We start from the raw sequence: 20,978 nt of genomic DNA on the forward strand, positions 1-20,978 counted from the left end.
AATTAGAAGCATCCACAATGAGCAGGGAATTGGAGGGGAGGCACTAGTGCCATATCGTTGTCATCGGCGGGTAGTGGACACCAAATGGCCTAATTACTAGTCCTCTGAAGATCAGGAAAAAAAAAAGAAAGATCAGGGGTGACTCGGTCTAGGATTCAATCATGAGGAGGAAACAGGAAATTCCACACTAGTAATTAGTGGTTAGGAGCACTGTAATTGAGTATAACGTTAAAATAGGAAAAAGATTTAACCAAAACAAGTGTAGAATAGACCCAAGCACCAGCACTTGAGAATATATGTTGTATTCTTTCTATGAAAATAATCTTCCTGACTGTCAGTGTCAATATAACGGGCCTATTCAAGGGCTAATATAGATTGATTTATAAGGAGCATTCACAGTGTGGTTGAATCTCCACTATGAGAAACAGCCAGCTGATGTACTACAGAAGAAGTAGGGGAGGAGGGTATCTATGGCCATGAAAATAATCATGTAATCAGTAATAATAATAGGTCATATTTAAAATTTATGATTTTAAAAAGCACTTTATCCATTCTCATTTGTTCCTCATGACATATGGGACAGGCAGGTGAGATGCATGCCCCCTTTTAGACTGGGGAACTGAGATTCTGAGTGTTTGCCTAAGTCTCATAGGCAGAGAATGAGTAGCATAGTTTCTCCACATGAAGCTCTCTGGTCCCTATGGGAATTCAACCTTGCCTTCATTATCAGCGAGCTCTTTCCAGCTACTTACCTGATGCAGCTATAAATATCGTTAATTCACTTTTCAAAGGCCTTTCCTCTTCTAACAGATTAAGTTCCTGTTAGCCTCCTATCCACCCCCTCCTCTGTGTCTGTGTCTGCATCTCCTCTGCCAGTCTCTAATCATATGTGTCCCTGGAAGGTGTAAATGCCTTTGCTTCGGGCAAGGATGCCTTTTCTAAAGCACCATGTGGAGCCGCCAGCAAGCTTCTAATGCGGGAGCAGCACTTTTCTCTGATGGCATAGTCCAGATAACAACTTGCAAAGTCACTCAGGAGGCATGGAAGGGTTTCAAGCTTGAAAGTGATGTGATGAGATAGGATGGTGCGTGAGGCAGGTGTGTTCACCTGCCTCACATACCTATATAGCACTAGAGCACTGTTGTTGAAGTGGAAAGAGAGAAACGGAAATAAAAAGAGGAAGAAGAGAATCATATCATCATCATCAATATCGGCTCATCTTTCAGCTCTCAGTTTATATCAGTTCCTCGAGTCCAATCTACCTGTCCAATCTACCTAAAGTAGCCATCCTATCGCTCTCTATAAGATCATCATCCTTTACTTTCTGCACAGCATCTGTCACTCTCAGATGTTTTTGTTTATTATTATCTGTCCCCACTCCAGGTTGACTATTGGGTCCATGAAAGCACAAACTCTGTTTTATTCACTGGTCTTTCCGCAGATAATACAACTACACCTGGCCCTAGTAAACACTAATTAAATATTAGTTTAATGAATTAATGAGGGGCTGAGCTAAGTACTTAACATGGTTTACAGGTTATATCACTGAATCCTCACATTAATCCAGGGAATTACGTCTTATCATCTGCACTTTACAGGTTCCTAACCTAAGTGTGAGATGATAGGAGTTTATAATCTGCATACTGTAAAGTCACTAGTAATTGTCTAATCCCCAAATCTAAAATCCTTTTCTCAATGAAGCCTTTCCTCATTCATTCCAGCCTTGCTTCAACATTGGAGACTGTCAACCCTAGGTTTCTCCTAGAAAATCTCTTTTGGATTCTACTCATTCCGTCATTCAACAGAAGTTTGTTAAATACCAATTATGTACCAGTCACTATTCTATCGGCTGTGTATGCAAAGTTTTGATGGCCAAGCAGGAATGGGGAAGGGTCCCAATGTGGCGATGCTGCTTTTCTCCCCATCTTTTCTTCTCAACCTCCTCTATTTTTCCTCTATCCCTCAAATGTGAGTGTCCCCAAGGTCCAGCTGTAGGCCTCTCTCTGTGTACATTTCCACCTGTGATGGTGATTTCAATCTACCATAGCCTCTTAAACAGTCACCTATGTGTAAATGCCTCCTAAATCTATAATCTCTAACATGGACCTTTCTCCTAAACTCCAAATCTGCAACTCTTTTCTACCTGGATATCCCATTACCACCTCATCTCAACTCAACGACCCTAAAATGGAATCTATCCATGTACCTCACCCTCCCAAACTAGCTTGCTTTCCTGGCACCTATTCTCTCAGAGAAGTCACAAGAAAGAAACCAAAGGGGCAAACTATCAGTAGGAGTATTGACCTCACAGGATGACCGATTGGGAGAGTCTGAAGTAGAGCGCCCTAGAAATCAGGCCTGTAAGTACAATGGACATATTTTCAGCTGCACCTAAGGGTCAGCAAAACGTCTAAAGGCTTCAGTGTAGAAGGTGGGATCAAGGGCTCCTACAAGAATGTTCATATCCTTGCAATTAAGTCATTATACACTATTTAAAGCTCCCATTGTATTGATTCCACTTGAATCCCCATGCAGGGATGGGCTAGAGTCAATAAGGAAAACCTTTAACCAAATACACTTTCTTCAAAAGTTGCCCAAAGCTTTTGAGTTGCAAAAACAAATGGAATATCCTTGGCCTAATGGATCCAGGTGAAAGGAATGCAGAGATTGCATAAGACTTTAGCATAAGAAGTCAACTCAACCCCCATCAGTGGTGGAGGAATTCCCTATACTGCAGAAAAGACAAACTGAATTCATTGAGGACAACTGCTAACCAAAAATCAGTACCTGTGTGCTGCACATTCTTTGAGAAAGAATGCTGTGATTGATGAATGATTTCTGCCATGGTGGAGAGGAAGACACAAGGTAATAACAGGATTATTTCACATATTTGCCATCTGGGTGGTCAGACAGTTTTTAGATGTATTCTGCTAATCATACTCAACAAACATCAACATTTTCTTTTTGTACAATGCAAAAAAGTAGATTTAATTTTGACCAAACATGTTTTATTTGAATTAAGCTAAGGAATAGCTGCTAACAATACCATACTTCTAATGTCAAAGCCATGAGTTCAGTCCCTGTGGGCAAGATAACTTTGCTCTATGAGCAATTCCTAATTTCATCCCTTTTCAAAGTCACATATTTACTTATAACTACGCTATTCAGTTATGTAAAAACCAAATCAAAATGAAATGCACTGTTGGTATTTAGACATAAATTCTCCCCAAATTAACCTATAGATTCAATGCAATCCGAGTCATAAATCCCAGTTTCTTTACAGAAATTGACAGAAGTTGATTTTTAAATCTAAACAGAAATGCAAAGGATAAGCAAAATAATTTTGAAAAAAAAACCCAAAGTAAGGGAACACACACTACCTGATTTCAGGAGTTATTATAAAGCTATCTTAAAAAGAAAATGTGGTATTAATAAAAAGACATACTTACAGATAAATTGAACAAAACAGAGACTCCAAGAAGAGATCCACACATACAAACTCAATTAACTGATAACCAAAATGTCAAGGCAATTCAAACAGGAAAGGATAATCTTTTCAACAAATGATACAAGGGAATAAACCTCATCCTTCCTTTATACCATACACAAATAATAAGTCAAAAGGAATCTTACAGCTAAATGTAAGAACCAAAACTATAAAACTTCAAGAAGAAAACATAGGAGACTTTGGAGTAAACATTTAACTCAGACCCATGAATACAATCAAAATGAAAAACTTTTACTCTACAAAATAAAAAAGAAATTATTAAGAAACTGAAAAGGCAAGTCCCAGACTGGGAGAAAATATCAGCAAAATAGTTACCTGATGAAGGAATTGTAACTAAAAAATATAAAAAACACTCAGAACTCAATAATAATAGCTTAAAAATGATAACATATGTAAATATTTGAACAGTCATTTCACCAAAATAAAAGATATACAGATAGCAGATAAGCACACAAAAATGTGCTCATCATTATTAGTAATTAGGAAAATGCAATTTAAACCACAATGGGATGTCATTACACAATTCTTAAAATGGCTAAAATTAAAAAGATTGACACTACCAAGTGTTGATAAAGATGTAACTGAGGGCTTCCCTGGTGGCACAGTGGTTGAGAGTCCACCTGCCGATGCAGGGGACACGGGTTCGTGCCCTGGTCCGGGAGGATCCCGCATGCTGCGGAGCGGCTGGACCCGTGAGCCATGGCCGCTGAGCCTGCGCGTCCGGAGCCTGTCCTCCGCAACGGGAGAGGCCACAACAGTGAGAGGCCCGCGTACCACACACACAAAAAAGATGTAACTGAAACTTGCATGCATTGCTGGTAGAAATGCATAATGGTAGGACAACTTTGAAAAAAATTTGACAGTTTTTTTAAGAAGTCAAATATATACCTACCATAAAATTCAGACATTTCTCTCTCCTAGGTATATACCCAAGAGAAAAGAAAGTATATGTCCAAAGAAAGACATATGCAAATGTTCACAGCAGCTTTATTTGTAATAGGCAACTGGAAACAACTCAAATGTCTACCAATATGTGAATGGATAAACAAATTGGAATTCCATACAATGGAATACTACTCAACAATAGAAATGAACTGTTGATACACATGACAACATGGATGGACCTCAAAATAATCAAACTGAGTGAAAGAAATCAGACAAAAAAGACTAATACTGTATGATTCCATTTATACAAAATTCTAGAAAATGCAAAATAAACTATAGTAAAAGAAAGCAGATCAATGGTTGCTGGGGAATATAGTAGGGGAGATAAAGAAACTTTTGAGAAGTATGAATATGTTCATTACATTGATTTCAGTGATGCTTTCACAGGTGTAGGCATATGTCAAACTCATCAAATTGAGCACTTTATATATGTGCAATTAATTTTATGGCAATTATACTAAACAGTTGTTTTTAAAAGCATGAGAAAAGACTAGAAATTTAAATAAAATGTTTAAGAAATTATATTTGATTACAGAAGTACAGACACTATACATTTTCCTTTGCCCTATTTGTATTTTCCAAAATTCTAATATTTATTGTTTTTGAAGGTTTTTGCCCTCAAATATACCTTTATATTTGCTCATTATAACAAAGTTAAACAATAAAGGAGTTTAAAAGGCAAAATCTATTCATCACTCTGACTACCATCATCAAATCCCAATCCCAAATTAACCACCATTAACAATGTGGTGTGAGGCTTTCCAGACTTTTCTTAATGAATGAATTAACATGAATTGTGTGTGTGTGTGTGTGTGTGTGCATATATATACACAAATATAGATTTTTTCCCACTTCTGTGGGAAGTTAGATCATGTAGTTTTAGAGATTACTGAACTAACACTAATTCTTGGAAATGCATGATGCATGATTCTACCAGTTAGAAGAGGGACTTATGACTCAGGTCCATTTCACAGTGAGTCCAGTGGTTCCTTGATTCCACCCCATGTTAAATACAAAATTTCTTGTGCACCCAAACTTATAAATGTGACTGGATCTGGCATAATATTCCTTTTACCCTCACCCATCCAGATTCATTCCCTAACATATTCCCTGGATTTCCATATATAAAAAATATAGAGAGACAAAATCTTCCACAATTTTTGGCACTGATGATCCTTCCCCACGAGTTACACTTTGTACCTGACCTCCTGGTACCTGCCAAAACTAAGTCTGGGTTAAGTCTATAGGCAATGAGAGTGGTGAGAGGTAGGTATTGAGGAGGATCAGTATTATACTGTAAAGCTACCACCTCAAGAGAGGCTCTTACAGGTTCTTCAGTCAAGGGAAACTAGACTTCTCCAATATGGAAGGTCACTGCTACTGACCAAAAATGTTCAGCAAAATTTGGAAGTTCAACAAATAACAAATGCTGGCAAGGATATGGAGAATAGGGAACCCTCATACATCGTCAGTGGGAATGTAAATTGTGGAAAACAATATGGAAGTTTCTCAAAAAAACTGAAAATAGAACTACCATATGACCCAACAATTCCACTCCTGGGTATATATCCAAAAAAACAAAAATGCTAATTCGAAAAGATACATACACGCCAATTTTCATAGCAGCATTATTTACAATTGCCAAGATAGGGAAATACCTAAGTGTCTATCCACAGAGGAACCGATAAAGAAGATGTGGTATATATATATAACAGAATACTACTCAGCCATAAAAAAGAATGAAATAATGCCATTTGCAGCAACATGGATGGAACTAGAGATTTTCGTACTAAGTGAAGTAAGTCAGAAAGAGAAAGACAACCACCATATGATACCACTTATATGTGGAATCTAAAATATGACACAAACGAAATTATCTATGAAACAGAAACAGACTCATAGACATAGAGAACAGACTTGTGGTTGTCAAGGGGGAGGAGGGATGGGGGAAGGAAGGATTGGGAGTGTGGGATTAGCAGATGTAACCTATTATATATAGAATTGATAAACAACAAGGTCCTACTGTATAGCACAGGGAACTATATTCAATATCCTGTAATAAATCATAATGGAAAATAAAATAAAAAGGAATATATATATGTATATCTACATATAACTGAATCACTTTGCTGTACACCAGAAAGCAATACAACATTGTAAATCAACCATACTTCAATAAATTTTTTTAAAAATTAAATTTCGCCATTTGCAGCAACATGGATGGACTTAGCGGGCATAATGCTAAGTGAAAGGCAGAGAAAGACAAATACTGTATGATATCACTTATATGTCGAATCTAAAAAATATGACAAACTAATGAGTATAACAAAAAAGAAGGAGATTTACAAATATAGAGAACAAACTAGTGGTTACAGTGGGGAGGGAGGAAGGGGTACTATGGGGACCGGGGAGTGGGAGGTACAAACTATTGGGTGTAAGATAGGCTCAAGGTTGTATTGTACAACACAGAATATAGCCAATGTTTTCGTAATAACTGTAAGTAGAGTGTAACCTGTAAAATTGTATTTTAAAAATAGTATTGTAGGGCTTCCCTGGTGGCGCAGTGGTTGAGAGTCTGCCTGCCGATGCAGGGGACACGGGTTCGTGCCCCGGTCCGGGAAGATCCCACATGCCGCGGAGCAGCTGGGCCCGTGAGCCATGGTCGCTGAGCCTGAGCGTCCGGAGCCTGTGCTCCGCAACGGAAGAGGCCACAGCAGTGAGAGGCCCGCGTACCGCAAAAAAAAAAAAAAAAAAAAAAAAGTATTGTACCAATATAAAAAAAATTTTTGGAGGTTCAAAGTGCTGAGCTTTACTGGAATCTACCCATATATCCCCATCTTAATTTTCAGGATCCCACTCCTGCCAACACGAAGCATAAATTTAACATACGAGACCTTGTGAGACTTGCGAACTGCATTTGTGTTGTAATTCAGCCACTCACAGGATTAGACTTTGGGTCTGATTTTCAAAAACCTAAGCCCATGGCTACAAAAGATAAGCTTTTTTCTTTTTTTCAGAGAAGTCATAGAAGATTTGTGTTTCCTTACTTGGCCTTTGCGCTAAGAATTAAAATCCCTGAGCTTATTATTTTCTTTCTCCAAATTCTCTGGTGACCTTGAAGTAGTTAATCAACTGCAGTCCTTAAATTTTTACTTCCACTACAGTGTTTTATGGTAGCAGCTACTTGGTTATCTTGCCTTCCATAGGCACTTGGCTCCAGGTGACTACAGGTGATCAGTAAAGTAAGTGATTTGCCACTATATACCTCAGTGTCCCATTTACCACTGGCAACAGGCTCATTTATGCCATAAAATCAAATCTGATCAAACAGCTAATTCCAGATTCCAATCTTTATGGTTTGATTTCCTGGAACCATTCCAGTACCAATAACCGTACCAGAGAGGGTTCGGTCGGGGAAGCAAAATCACTCTGAGTATATAAAATAAATACTTTATAAAATAAATACTTTAATATAGAAATCGGATCTTACACCATTGTGAAAGAAACTGTGAAAGAAATAAAGGTCAAGTAGGGAAAACCAGATGATCAGAAGAACCACTAACTTGTTAATCTGGGAAGCCAAGAGCAATCAGCCTCTGAAGTATGACCACAAATAAGAAGCTTGTGGAAAGGTCTATGGAAAGCTGTTGTTTCTGTGTTACTACTGCCTCTGTGGGTCCACAGCCAAGCAACTAGTGCTCAGTCTGGGACCCACAGTTAGGAAGACCTGAGAGCACCAACGACAAACTGGAACCCTACCAGCACCTGTCTGTCACCACAACTGACCACAACAACCCTCTGAGAGTAATGGCCACTTCTTCACTTCCACCTGCCCAATCTCACAAAATCTCCTCTTTCAGCCAACTCTTAACACAGAACCATACAGGGAAGGGAAGTCTGGGAAATGATTCCCAGTTAAACCAAGCTGACCCAGCATAATCTAGCACGTATAGTATACTACAACATAGGCGTATCATGCTTTCTTTGTTCCTTTATTGATTATATGTACTTAAGTTGACTCTATTAGGTGTTTAAAAGTGCTCCAATAAATATCCTTGAGTATATATCTATATCTATATCTATCTATCTATATCTATATATATATATTTTTTACCAGTATTTTTTTAGGTAAATTCTTAGAATTAAAATTGCTGGGTCAAAGGACATATGCATTTCAAGCGTTTATGGATGAGTCCAAATTGTCCTCCAAAATGATTATGTCAGTTTATACCCTTTTCTGCCTTCTTTCCTTGTCCACACTGAATATCATTTGCCAATATGATAGAGAAAAATGGCATCTTGCTTTTTTATATCTTTCTATTTTTCATATGTCAAGAGATTTACATTTCTTCTTTCAGTTATGATTATAGTCTTTGCTCTTTTAATACAGAGTTATCTTTTTCTTGTTGATTTTAGGAGTTCTTTATCTTTTAATATATTTTAGGTAAATATTTACAAATATTTTCACTCAGCCTGTAGTTTACATTTTAATTTGGTTTATACTGTTTGACTTTTTGTTTTATTTTGTTTTGGTTAGGATCCTATCACTTAATAATGAAAAATGTCAATGTGTGCTTGTGGGCTTAGTGAAAATATGACTCTATCAGTGTAAAAATTCCCCACTTCAAGAAAAACCACAGATGTATAGATCCAATTGATGGCAGGTTAGAAGCAAAGCTGTCCTAAATGAAGCAAAGAATTATAGCTATTCCTCTGCTCTAAACAACCCAACTGTAATTTTGAGAAAGTTCACAGAATCCCAATTCTGAATACAGAAAATCTCTTTGAATATTTAACAAATAATCGCATTAGGTTTCAGAATTCCAGTTGGAATTTCTTAGAGCCTATTTGACCAAGGGATATTAAAAATGAGGCACCCATGCTATCATCACCACCACCGTCCCTTTTTTTCACCCATGGTAGACAGTGCTAATTGATTATTCTTTCTTTCGGAGCCCAGATGTGTTCTAAAAAGCTTTCTCTATGAAGCATTCAAGGGAACTGTTACCAATCAGCCAGATAAAATCTGTTTTGCCACCCTTTTCTAATCTAACCTCCCATTTTTAGAGGAATAAATGGGAGTCCAAGGCAGGGATGTGACTTACAAAAGAACATTCAGCAAGTTAGTTGCAAAGCCAGAGCTCAAAGCTAGCCTTCTGCCTCCCAATCTAACACTCCTTCCATGGGACCACTGTATCTTGCCACCACTAGCAAAAGCCCTTCACGGAGGATTTGGCGAAGACCTTTTCAAAGAATGAACACTACATAAATGGTTAATCACAGCATATGTGTCAATAGTATCCTGATAGCTTTAGAGCTGGGTTAACAGGGGACTAAGTTGGGCAATTAATAATCTATAAGAGGCACTGAAATACAATGACAAATCAAAGAAAGTGGAGACCTTGTCTCACTAAAAGCTCCACATGGAATTGGATGAAACATTGAGGATAAGTTGCTTGCAGAGGGCATAGGGAGCAAGGGTCCCATCAAAGAGCAAGCTCAGTACCAAAAGATCGTCTCTAAACTACTGCTCTAGGGACTTCCCTGATGATCCCGTGGCTAAGACTCCGCGCTCCCAATGTAGGGGGCCCAGGTTCCATCCCTAGAACTAGATCCCACGTGCTGCAACTAAGAGTTCAAATGCCACAACTAAAGACCCCGCATGCCCATCCTGCATGCTGCAAAGAAGATGCCGCGTGTGACAATTAAGACCCCATGCAGCCAAATAAACAAGTAAATATTAAAATAAATAAATAAATAAACTAGTGGTGTAATTAACTTTTGTTTTGCAAAGTGGAGCAATAATAAATTGTTGGGGACAATCAAGGAGAGACTAAAGGCTAACAGAAGCCAGCCTCCTCTCTGATCCTCCCCCATGGCATGTTCCACTTCACCTCTGAACTGATCCTCAATAAATATTTAAGGACTATCAATTTAAAGGATCACCATATTATTGGTCTGCTCTGAGCACCAAATCACTGATCCTCAGGAGGCAGTCCCAGGTCTCCAGCTAACTCCGTTTACCCCCGCCCCAAACTCTACCCATCCTTGCATCTTAACTACTCTACAAAAGCTTTCCTGATTCCCACCCTGCCCACTGTTATCCGTTTCTCCTTTTGCTTCTCATCTGCATCTTGATTAGGCCCTGGGAATGTGCCACCTGTTATCAGCAAGTACCCCTCTATGGAGGGACAACCTGCTTCTTCTTCTCTACCAGGCACAAACTGTGCCTTTTCCTTATTTGTATGCCATGCAGCACCTGGTTGACACAGTCCGTGCTCAAAAACTGTTGATTAAATGGCAAAAAGGAAAATTCACAGTGACTCCTGGGCTTGACTTTCAAAGGGTCTGTGGAGACTTTGGAAGCACACAGAGTTCCATTTCCTCAAAGGCCTGACTGGGTCCTGTGCCATTTGTGGAAGGGTTCTGCTTGGAGAGGAATGACTTTGAATTGCCTACACTGTTTTTTTGTTTTTTTGACTGACTCCCATTTTATCATAATACTACACATACAGTAGTAATTTGTTTCTATTTGCTCTCATGCCTAAGTCTAGCAACAATTTGTCGTGAGACCCACAATGTAATTTACGTTATCGTGTATCATAAGGGATGGAATTAGGGAGAGAGATGAGAAAGAAAGAAAAGTGGGGCAGGAATAAGAGGAGGATGAGGTTGTTGGTAATGTGAGTTCACTGATAAATGCAAATCTTTATCTAGAAGAGTGGCTCTTAACTAGGGGGAGACTGTCCCCCCAGGTAGGTTACCACATTAAATATAGTATCCAGTTAAATTTACACATTCTAAAATTTATTCATTGTTTCTCTGAAATTCAAATTTAACTACGCACCCTGTATTTTTATTTGCTAAATCCGGCAATCCTACCCAGGGGACACGTGGCAATGTCTGGAGGCATTTTTGATTGTCATGACTTAGGGGTTGTTAAAAGATAAACTGAGGCATATTGAAATTCTTAAGAGTTTATTTGAACAAAAATCAATTCGTATTGGGCAGTACCAAATGGGAAGTGATTAGGAACCTCCTCCAACAGGAGCTGGGGGCAAGACTTTTAGAGATAAGACCACAGAAGCAACACAAGGAAAGTATTTGATTGGCTATGGCTTAAGTGGTTGCCCTATTTGGGAAAGCCTAGGTTAGCTGTTTGTGCTTGGTTAGCCTTAGGTTTTGATACCTCAACCTTGGGGCATTTACAGCCTTAGTCGTGGTTGCTTACATAGACTAAGTAAGGCATTAGAACCACCTCAGTTTAATGGCTTCCTTGTTTAATTAATTTCACAGGGTGCCACTGGCATCTACTAGGTAGAGGCCTGGGATGCTGCTAAACAGTCCCCCCCATAGCAGAGAACGATCTGGTCCAAAATGTCAACACTGCCACTGCTGAGAAGCCATGATGTAGAAGAATAATTTTCATCCCTAAAAAGTACCTAGTATGGCTAAAATAGCACCGTAGGAAAACAGTATGCATATGTATACATAAGCATATCTATATCTATATATATATATAGATATATATATAGATACATATATATATATATAGTGCCCAGAAAACATGTATGCAAAGCTTTTCTAATTTAAATCTACAAGCTGTGATGATCTACGGTTTTATCACAATAACTTCTCCAATTTCTCCCAGGGGAGATAAGACAAAATTCAGATCACATTTGGGGGAAAAATACTTAGAAATAGTAAGTGATTCTCCAGGATCCCACAGAGCCCCAAGGAAAATAGAACTAAAGCTCACAATTGCTAAACACACTACTCATTCCAGTAAAGCCAGCCTCTCTGCACCTCCCCTGTTCAGCTCTCACCACGCTCAGAATAAGGCAATTGCAACGGGGTTTTTGTTTCCAAGAGATCAAAAGTTTTCACAACTGATTAGTATCCAAAAAGCAACAGCCTCCTTTAACCTGGAGATGCAAATAGCCCAAGATTGTCAAGGGGTCTGAAGAGCTGGAGGATCTGATTAGTTTCACATGCAGAGTCACAGGATGGTCCTGCCTACTCTCCTCGAGCAGGAAAGCTGTAATAAGACTCTGAGCTTTATAAACTTGGACTAATTGGTCTGTACCCATCCAGCAGAGTTCATTATTGTCATCCCCATTTCATAAAACACAGAAGGTGGGTAGAAATCTTTTTACTCCACCACCACTGGGCACGGGCTTCTTTATTTCCCTCTTTGGATCACTATACATAAACTCCAGGTACCAAAGGTGGGGATTGCTCTGCTAATTATTCATACTAGAGGGAAGGAAAGGTCTAGAATTAAGTCAAATCTCATTGCATGTGCCTCTTAACATTCCACTTGAAGGTGAGTCCTGGCCTCAAAAACGTTTAAAACAGTTCAGCACTCTTATCTAACAGTTCAGGAAATCAGGGAGGAAATTGCTGTCAATTACAGCCCGGACTTTGGAGCATGAGCTAAACTGATTTTGAAAGACCTGATTGCTGAACCACTTCCCGCACACTGGCGGCCAGGACTGGAGCCACGGCTGACTTCTCCAGACATGCCGTGGCAATCAAGATCCAGCCAGTTGGCCAAGTCCATCCTGCAGCCTGTTGTCACAATGGATTTTCCACTCACATATGTACAGTTATGTCTGCATGTCTTTTGTCATCACCTCGCTCTCTGAAGGGCAGCATGTCAGCCTCCTCCAGGACCATTTAATGGCTGGAGAATCTTCTATCAGGAGACCCTGCCTGACCAACGAGGTTTATGACAATCCCAGACTCTCTAGGGTTTTCACCTTGATGTTTCCCTTCCTCTGGCACTGATGAGGCTTTATCTTATGCAAGCTGGCAGCTCGCTTTCTCAAATCGGCCAAAGGATACTGGTGGCAAAGACTTGCCCGGAGAGAGTGTGGCCAGCCAAAGATGCTGGTGGTATCCTCGCTGCCAGCATTGACTCTGACTGAACAGCTCGGCACTGACTCCCTCACCCTTTAGGCTTTCCCCTACCTATCAAGAAAAAGGCAAGCCTGATAACAGGAGGTCCAGGCCCTAGAAAGATTTCTGTCCCCCCCTTACCTCTCGGGGATGCTTTTAACAGTAAGGTGTGGCGGTTAAGAACAGGGCTCAAGTTTCTGCCACTTTGCTAACCTCATACAAGTTACTTTTTAACTGCCATTTCCTCATCTATAAATAGGGGATAATGATACTGAGACCACAAAGAGTTGTAGGGAGCAATAAATGAACCATGGGCACATGGCAAGGACTCAATAAATATGACCTTGTATAGTGGCGGTGGTGGTGTGGGCTCCCCCTGTCAACCAAAGTCATAGGCAAATTTAAGCCTCAGGCCCACTCTATGACACCCACGAAAATCCATCAATCATGGAAAAAACAAACTCCAAGTGGCCTCATTTTCTTGTTAGCCTGTTACACTCTAAAACCACTCTCTATCCCCACCGAGTCCCAGTGCCCTACTCCTGCCCTGTTTTTAACAGAAATCTACACCACCCTTTGACCTTCACTCAGACAGCCCTTTTACATGCACCCTGGCACACATTAAAATCCTGCTGCCCATTCCATCAAAACTCCTGTTGTCTCCATCACTCTAGTCTCCTCCAGCATCACAGCATACACACTGGGCTGGCCCTGGGCACTGGCAGGTCACACCACTACCTTCAAAGGGTGACTTGAGGAACGTCAGGAGGCCATGCTTGTCCAAGGACCTCCCCGCAGTGGTCAGTCTCAGAGCCTTCCTTCTTTCCTTACTGGCCTAAAAGGCCCAGTGTGAAACTTCTAGTTTAGACAACATCAAGTAACCCATGAGTTACTATGGAGATGTTCATTTATTACATGAGAGGTGAAGGAAAGCCACTTCTCTTACTAGGTACCCGGTAAGTCATTAGTTCACCAAAATTGATCAGATTAGTGCATTGAAAAGAGAGCAGACTGAGAGAGCTGGGCCACAGATGGGGAAGTTTTGCTGGGATCATCGGGGAAAACATTTTACTGTATGAAGAACAGGCAGCTCTGGGGACCATAATTATTGGGGGAAGAATGAGGGCTTGATATCTAGGAACTTAGGAGGTAAGAGGCCCAAGACTGTAGGACAGAGATATAGGAAAGGTCAACTTCTCCCACTTCGTGTCCTGTAGCCTGAGTCCTGCCTCCCTGAACCAGAAGGCAACAGCTGACTGGCTGGATATGCATGTTCATGAACCCATGCTGCTGCAGACAGAAAGGCATGAATATTTTAAATCTACATTTTCTGTTTCTGTCAGGAGCTTCAGAAACTTTTGCAATCAAATTGTGGAAGGCAGGAAATCTGAGGGTAGAAGTCATTACCTTATTGGGCTTAAAGAACAATAAACTTTTTTACCTGCAGGGTCTGTTGGGTAACATATCAAAAGAAAGGGGTAGCACAGGGAACTCTACTCAATACTCTATAATGGCCTATATGGGAAAAGAATCTAAAAAAGAGTGGATATATGTATATGTATAACAGATTCACTTTGTTGTACACCTGAAACTAACACAACATTGTAAATCAACTATACCCCAATAAAAATTAAAAAGAGGGGCTTCCGTGGTGGCACAGTGGTTAAGAATCCGCCTGCCAATGCAGGAGACACGGGTTCGAGCCCTGGTCTGGGAAGATCTCACATGCCACGGAGCAATTAAGCCCATGCGCCACAACTACTGAGCCCGTGTGCCACAACTACTGAAGCCCGTGTGCCTAGAACCCGTGCTCTGCAACAAGAGAAGCCACAGCAATAAGCCTGTGCACCACAACAAAGAGTAGACCCCACTCGCCGCAACTAGAGAAAAGCCTGTGTGCTGCAACAAAGACACAATGCAGCCAAAAATAAATAAAATTAAATAAATTAATTTTTAAAAAATTAAAAAGAAAGGAAGGGAGGGAGGGAGGAAGGAAGGAAGGAAGGAAGGAAGGAAGGAGGGAAGGAAGGAAGGGGTAGGGAGGAACTCCGCACTTCCACTGCAGGAGGCGCAGGTAATATCCCTGTTCAGAGAACTAAGATCCCACCTGCATGCCGTGCAGCGCAAAGAAAGGGTCAGGGGAGGGTGCTCCATGTGGGGCTTTTATCATGTGCCTGTGGTGGGTCACTTTATATGGGAAAAGAATCCAAGAGTAGAAAAAGCAATAATAAATGCAGGTGAGAATAGCACATATTGTAAAGTATCTCAATTTATAAAGTCATTACTTTAGGTGACCTGAAACACTTGAAGTATCAAACGTAATTTTTTTGACTTCTACAGATGCCATTAATATTTGGCATCTAACTCCCTGATGTCTGCACACCTAAAACTAGAGGAAAAAAAGTAGGCAGACACAGTAGGGTAAAAACTCTCCCCCCACCTCCCCAAATCTCAGTGATTTGAGAGATAAAGGTTTATTTCTCATTCCCATCACAGTCCAGTGTGGAATGCAGTTCCTCAAGCACCCAGATCCTTCCAGTGGATTCTCTCTTTGGAGCTGGTCAAGAAGGGAGAAGGAGAGAGCCCAAAGAAGGCTTCCTTGTGCTTAACCGGCTCAGCCCATAGGTGACTTACATTACTTGAGCTTATATTACATTGGTGGGAACTAGTCACATGGCCCAGACTTAATACAAGGAGCTGGAGAAACATAGTCCAATATATGTGCCCAGGCAGAAGAGAAAACCGATTGGCAAGCACCTAGTCTCTACCATAGCAAGTGACATTAATTTTAGCATCTAGTCAGTTTCACATTTGGTTTTCCCTTCATTAGCACAATATATAGGGCAGATTATGGTTGGGTTGAGCAAGATTCTAATTCAAAGCAGTCAGAGGAATCATCTTTCCCTAGATTGCCACATCCTTGGCAGGTTTGCTGTCACTTCCTATTTCCTGACCATAACAGACATAGCTCATTAATCATGACATTCTTCCCTATAACTCTAGTCACAGCCCCACAATCCTTCTCAGTATAGAACTACAGATATTCAGGACCAATGGATCAGAGGCAGCATGCAATACAAAACGTATTTTCATCAAGAATCATTGGATTCTTTCCACCCCTTACATTTTATAGATGAAGGAACAGAAACTCAGGGAAGTAAAATAACTTCATTCACTGACAAAGTTCTCTTTTGTCCCTACTATATATTAGACATGCTAGGTTTAAACAATACTCCTTCAAACAAGATACAGCCCTGCCTCCAGGAATTTAAAGGACAGTGGGAAGTCAGATGAGAGGAGGGTAATTACAATACAGTGTGACAAGTGCTACAAAAGAGGTAGGGGCAGGATGCTATGGGAGAACGTGACTGACATCTAACCTGCTCTTGATGAGGGCTAGGCAAATCTTGCTAGAGGAAGAGCCATCTACGCTAATCATAAAAATGAACAGACTCTAGCCAAGGAAAGGGTGAAGCTGAAGGATAAGAACATTTCAGGCAGAGGAACCAGCCTGTGCAAAGATCAAAAGGTAAAAATCAGGGCTTCCCTGGTGGTGCAGTGGTTGGGAGTCCGCCTGCCGATGCAGGGGACACAGGTTCGTGCCCCGGTCCGGGAAGATCCCACATGCTGCAGAGCGGCTGGGCCTGTGAGCCAGGGCCTCAGAGCCTGTGCGTCTGGAGCCTGTGCTCCGCAACGGGAGAGGCCACAACAGTGAGAGGCCCGTGTACCACACACACACAAAAAAATCAGGATGGCAATATATAGAAAACTGCAAGAAATTTAGCCTGACTGGACCCCACAATACAGAGAGATTAAATTAAGGGTGTATCAATTAGCTGCTGCTGTGTAACAAACCACCCAAAACTTAGTGGCTTAAAATAATAACATCATTATTATTGCTCATGAGTCTGTAGTTCAGCTGAGCTGTTCTTCTAGTCTTGGCTGGCTCATTCATGTATCAGCAGACAGCTGAGAGCTGGGCAGGTAGTCTCTCTCTCGCATGTCTGGGCATTAGCTAGCTGTAGACTGGTTTAGGATAGCCCTGGCTGTGACAGCTGGGCTCTCCTCCAAATAGTCTCTCATCCCCCTGCAGGCTAGCCTGACCTTGTCCACATGGCAGTGGCAGGATTCCAAAAGAAAGAGCAAAAGCACTCCAAGCCTCTGATGCCTGGGCTCAGAAATAACACAGTGCCACTTCCAGCGCATTCAGTAAGCCAAAGTGACAAGGACAACTCAGAGTCAAGAGGTGAGAAAACAGACTCTACCTCTTGATGGGAGAAGCTACACAATCTTTTTGCAAAGCATGCGCATACAGGGAGGAAGAATTTAGTCTATTTTTTAAAAAGTCAACCTGCCACAGAGGGAGAGCAGTGGCAAGAGGTAAACCTGCAAAGATAGACAGGTCCAAGACATAAAAAGTCTTGTTTTTCAAACTCAGGTGTTCAGAGAGGCAATGGAGAAACAGGGAAGAGCAGCATGTTCAGATGTGAACTCTAGAAAGGTGTTACTTTAACCCAAAAGATAGTTGATGAAGGCCTGGATCATGGCAGGAGAGATGGATTGCACAGTGATTAGATTCAAGAGAAAACTACAGATACTACCTGTTGTGGGCATGGAAACGAGGGAAGCACCTAAGGTTTTATAGCTGGTGAGCAGAAGAGCTAAGATTAAAGCCAGGCCTTCTACATCCCAATCTCATGTTACTGCCATTCTTCCCACGAGTACAGTATTTTAATTAAGTTCATGGATTTTTCCATCCCTCCCCTACCAGTCACCGTGTTTCCTTGGCTGCTTTTTGAATCCATTACCAGGAAACAGAGGCACCAAGGCCATTCTAAGAAGTAAACCTCATTGAGATATGAAGCCCTGCTTATCAGAGCTAACTATCAGCGGTAGAAAGCCTTTAGAGATAGGGAAATAACAATAGACCCTAATAACAAGGGTGTCCACCTGGTGTGGCCTGGAAAATCATTAACCATTGTTAAAGAAATCCTGCTTATTGCTTACCCAGGAGCATGCTTCTCAAAGTTGCTTATGTGATAAGCAGCTCAGTTGCAAATCAGCACCTGTCATTAGGAGCATTCACCCTTTTGACTTTCAATTTAGGACTCATATTTGAAACCATTTTGTTTTTTTCTCTGCCTACAGCATCTCAGTCCTTTGGCCTGTCTCTCCCAGTCAGCAGTCTGCAGGCCTCAGTTCAATTTTAACTGCTCTAAAGAATGGCTTCTTTAGAGAGAGCCCTTCACAAGTGAATCCCATGCATGCCAAATCAATATTGCCCACATTTTGTCTGATCTTTGCAAACATACCCTCCAAAGCTGATGAAATCTACCTAATTGATTTTGTAGGTCATGGTGACAAACAGAAACTACTTCTGTTTATTTATAGTGGATAATTGCCCATACACTGCACTTTTCTAGCAAGGGGCTCAAATCAGTTTTTTTTGTTTTGTTTCGTTTTGTTTTGTTTTTTTGCAGTACGCGGGCCTCTCACTGCTGTGGCCTCTCCCGTTGCGGAGCACAGACTCCGGACGCGCAGGCTCAGCGGCCATGGCTCACGGGCCCAGCCGCTCCGCGGCATGTGGGATCCTCCCGGACCGGGGCACAAACCAGCGTCCCCTGCATCGGCAGGCGGACTCTCAACCACTGTGCCACCAGGGAAGCCCTCAAATCAGTTTTTGAATCTTCTTTCATTTAATATTACACTTTGACAGGTATGAATCAGCTATCATTTTTCCTTTCTCTTTTTCAGGTCCATTGTGACAGTTGATCTCCAAAGATGGTCTCAATAATTCTGCCCACCCTTTATATTGCATACCCTTTTTCAGCAATTCCCACCAAGAAGTGGAATCTGTTTCCCCACCTCTTGAATCTGATTTGGCCTCATCACTCACATGAACCAACAGAATATGGCATAAGTGACACTGGGCAACTCAATTGGCCTTGCAGCTTCTGGTGTGGCTCTCCCGGAGCTGCTGCCATGTTAATTAATGGCAGCCTGCCAGCTAGCCTGCCAAGCTAGCCAGCTAGCCAGCTGGAGGATTAAACAAGAGAATGTGTACTAAGTCCCTAGCACATAGTAGGTATTCCAGTACATGTGAGTTTCTTGCCTCATTTTCTATAGTAATCAGTTCCTATCTAGGTAAGGCTTGAATTAAATCAGTAATTTCTGCACATTTCTTTTTAAGAGTGGGAGAATGGTTTTTCCCTCTTCCTTGTTCAGAAATGTACTAAGAACCTGGTGTGATCGTGGCCAGTTGAAGCGTGTCAAATATGATTACCATCTGAAGGACAACAGCAGGGTTCTTCAGAAACCCTCTGCCCCTTAGTGAGAGAAAGGGTTCACTTTGTAATATGTTCTCATCAATGAGCACAGAGAGGACTTTGAGTTCTGAATACTAAGTATAGTTCAAAAATCCAACTTATTGGAAAGGAAAAAGGAAAATCACAGGTTTTACAACAAAGTCACTCTTCAGGTTCTCGGAATCAGTTTAAAAGACCAATTCTACTGTTTGCCTGCCAAACCTGAGTATTTTCGTCCTATGGCTGCTAACCGCATAGGTCTCCATGGGTCACCAAGGCCTCAGAGACTGGGCTGCTGTAGCAGGAAAAACCAGTCAAACTGGTGGAGGGCAGTGCAGCAGGTGGCAACTTACCTTGGAGTCCTTTGAGGTTTACAAGGAGAAAGGGGCGTGGGAGGTGGGCCGTGGCAGTGGTGAGGGTAGTGTGACATTTTCTTGCCAAGACTGTGTGACAGCAGCAGTGGCAGAGCTGATAACAGTCCAAAATCTGGAGAGTCATTAAAAGAAAAAAATACAGTGCCTGCTAAAACCTCCTGACCACCAGCAGGAAATACGATCAACCAGGGTCTGTGGTCTTTCAAAAGCACCCATCCAAGACTCCAATGCATGCTCTTCCATTCGTGGAGGCTGTGCCCATATATAGGGTGCTGTGGGTGCTAGGGACTGAGAACAGAGAAGGGAGGAAGGGAGAAAGTCAATAAGCCCCACAATCAGGTGGGGAAGGTTACTCCTATGCCAGTCTTCTTTGGCATATGAGTTGATGCTTGCCAATACTTGCAATGAATTGAAGTCTGTATGAAAGTTATTTTAGTGAGTAGAAATTGTGACTCAATACTCCCAATTTGAGCAATGTCACATTTTTTTAAAAAATAAATTTATTTATTTATTTATTTATTTTTGGCTGTGTTGAATCTTCGTTGCTACATGAGGGCTTTCTCTAGTTGCGGTGAGCGGGGTCTACTCTTTGTTGTGGTGCGCAGGTTTCTCACTGCGGTGGCTTCTCGTTGCTGAGCACAGGTTCTAGGTGCGCAGGCTTCAGTAGTTGTGGCACGTGGGCTCAGCAGTTGTGACTCGCAGGCTCTAGAGCACAGACTCAGTAGTTGTGGCACACGGGCTTAGTTGCTCCGTGGCACATGGGATCTTCCCGGACCAGGGCTTGAACCTGTGTCCCCTACATTGGCAGGCGGATTCTTAACTGTGCCACCAGGGAAGTCCCAATGTCACATATTTTTATTTTTATAAACCACACAAAATCCACCTTCATGTCCCAGACGACAAGGTCAGTGAGAAGATGACAACTGTCATCAGTCATTTTTGTGG

The sequence above is a fragment of the Orcinus orca genome, chromosome 3, assembly GCF_937001465.1.
Source record: "Orcinus orca chromosome 3, mOrcOrc1.1, whole genome shotgun sequence".
Lineage (NCBI taxonomy): Eukaryota > Metazoa > Chordata > Mammalia > Artiodactyla > Delphinidae > Orcinus > Orcinus orca.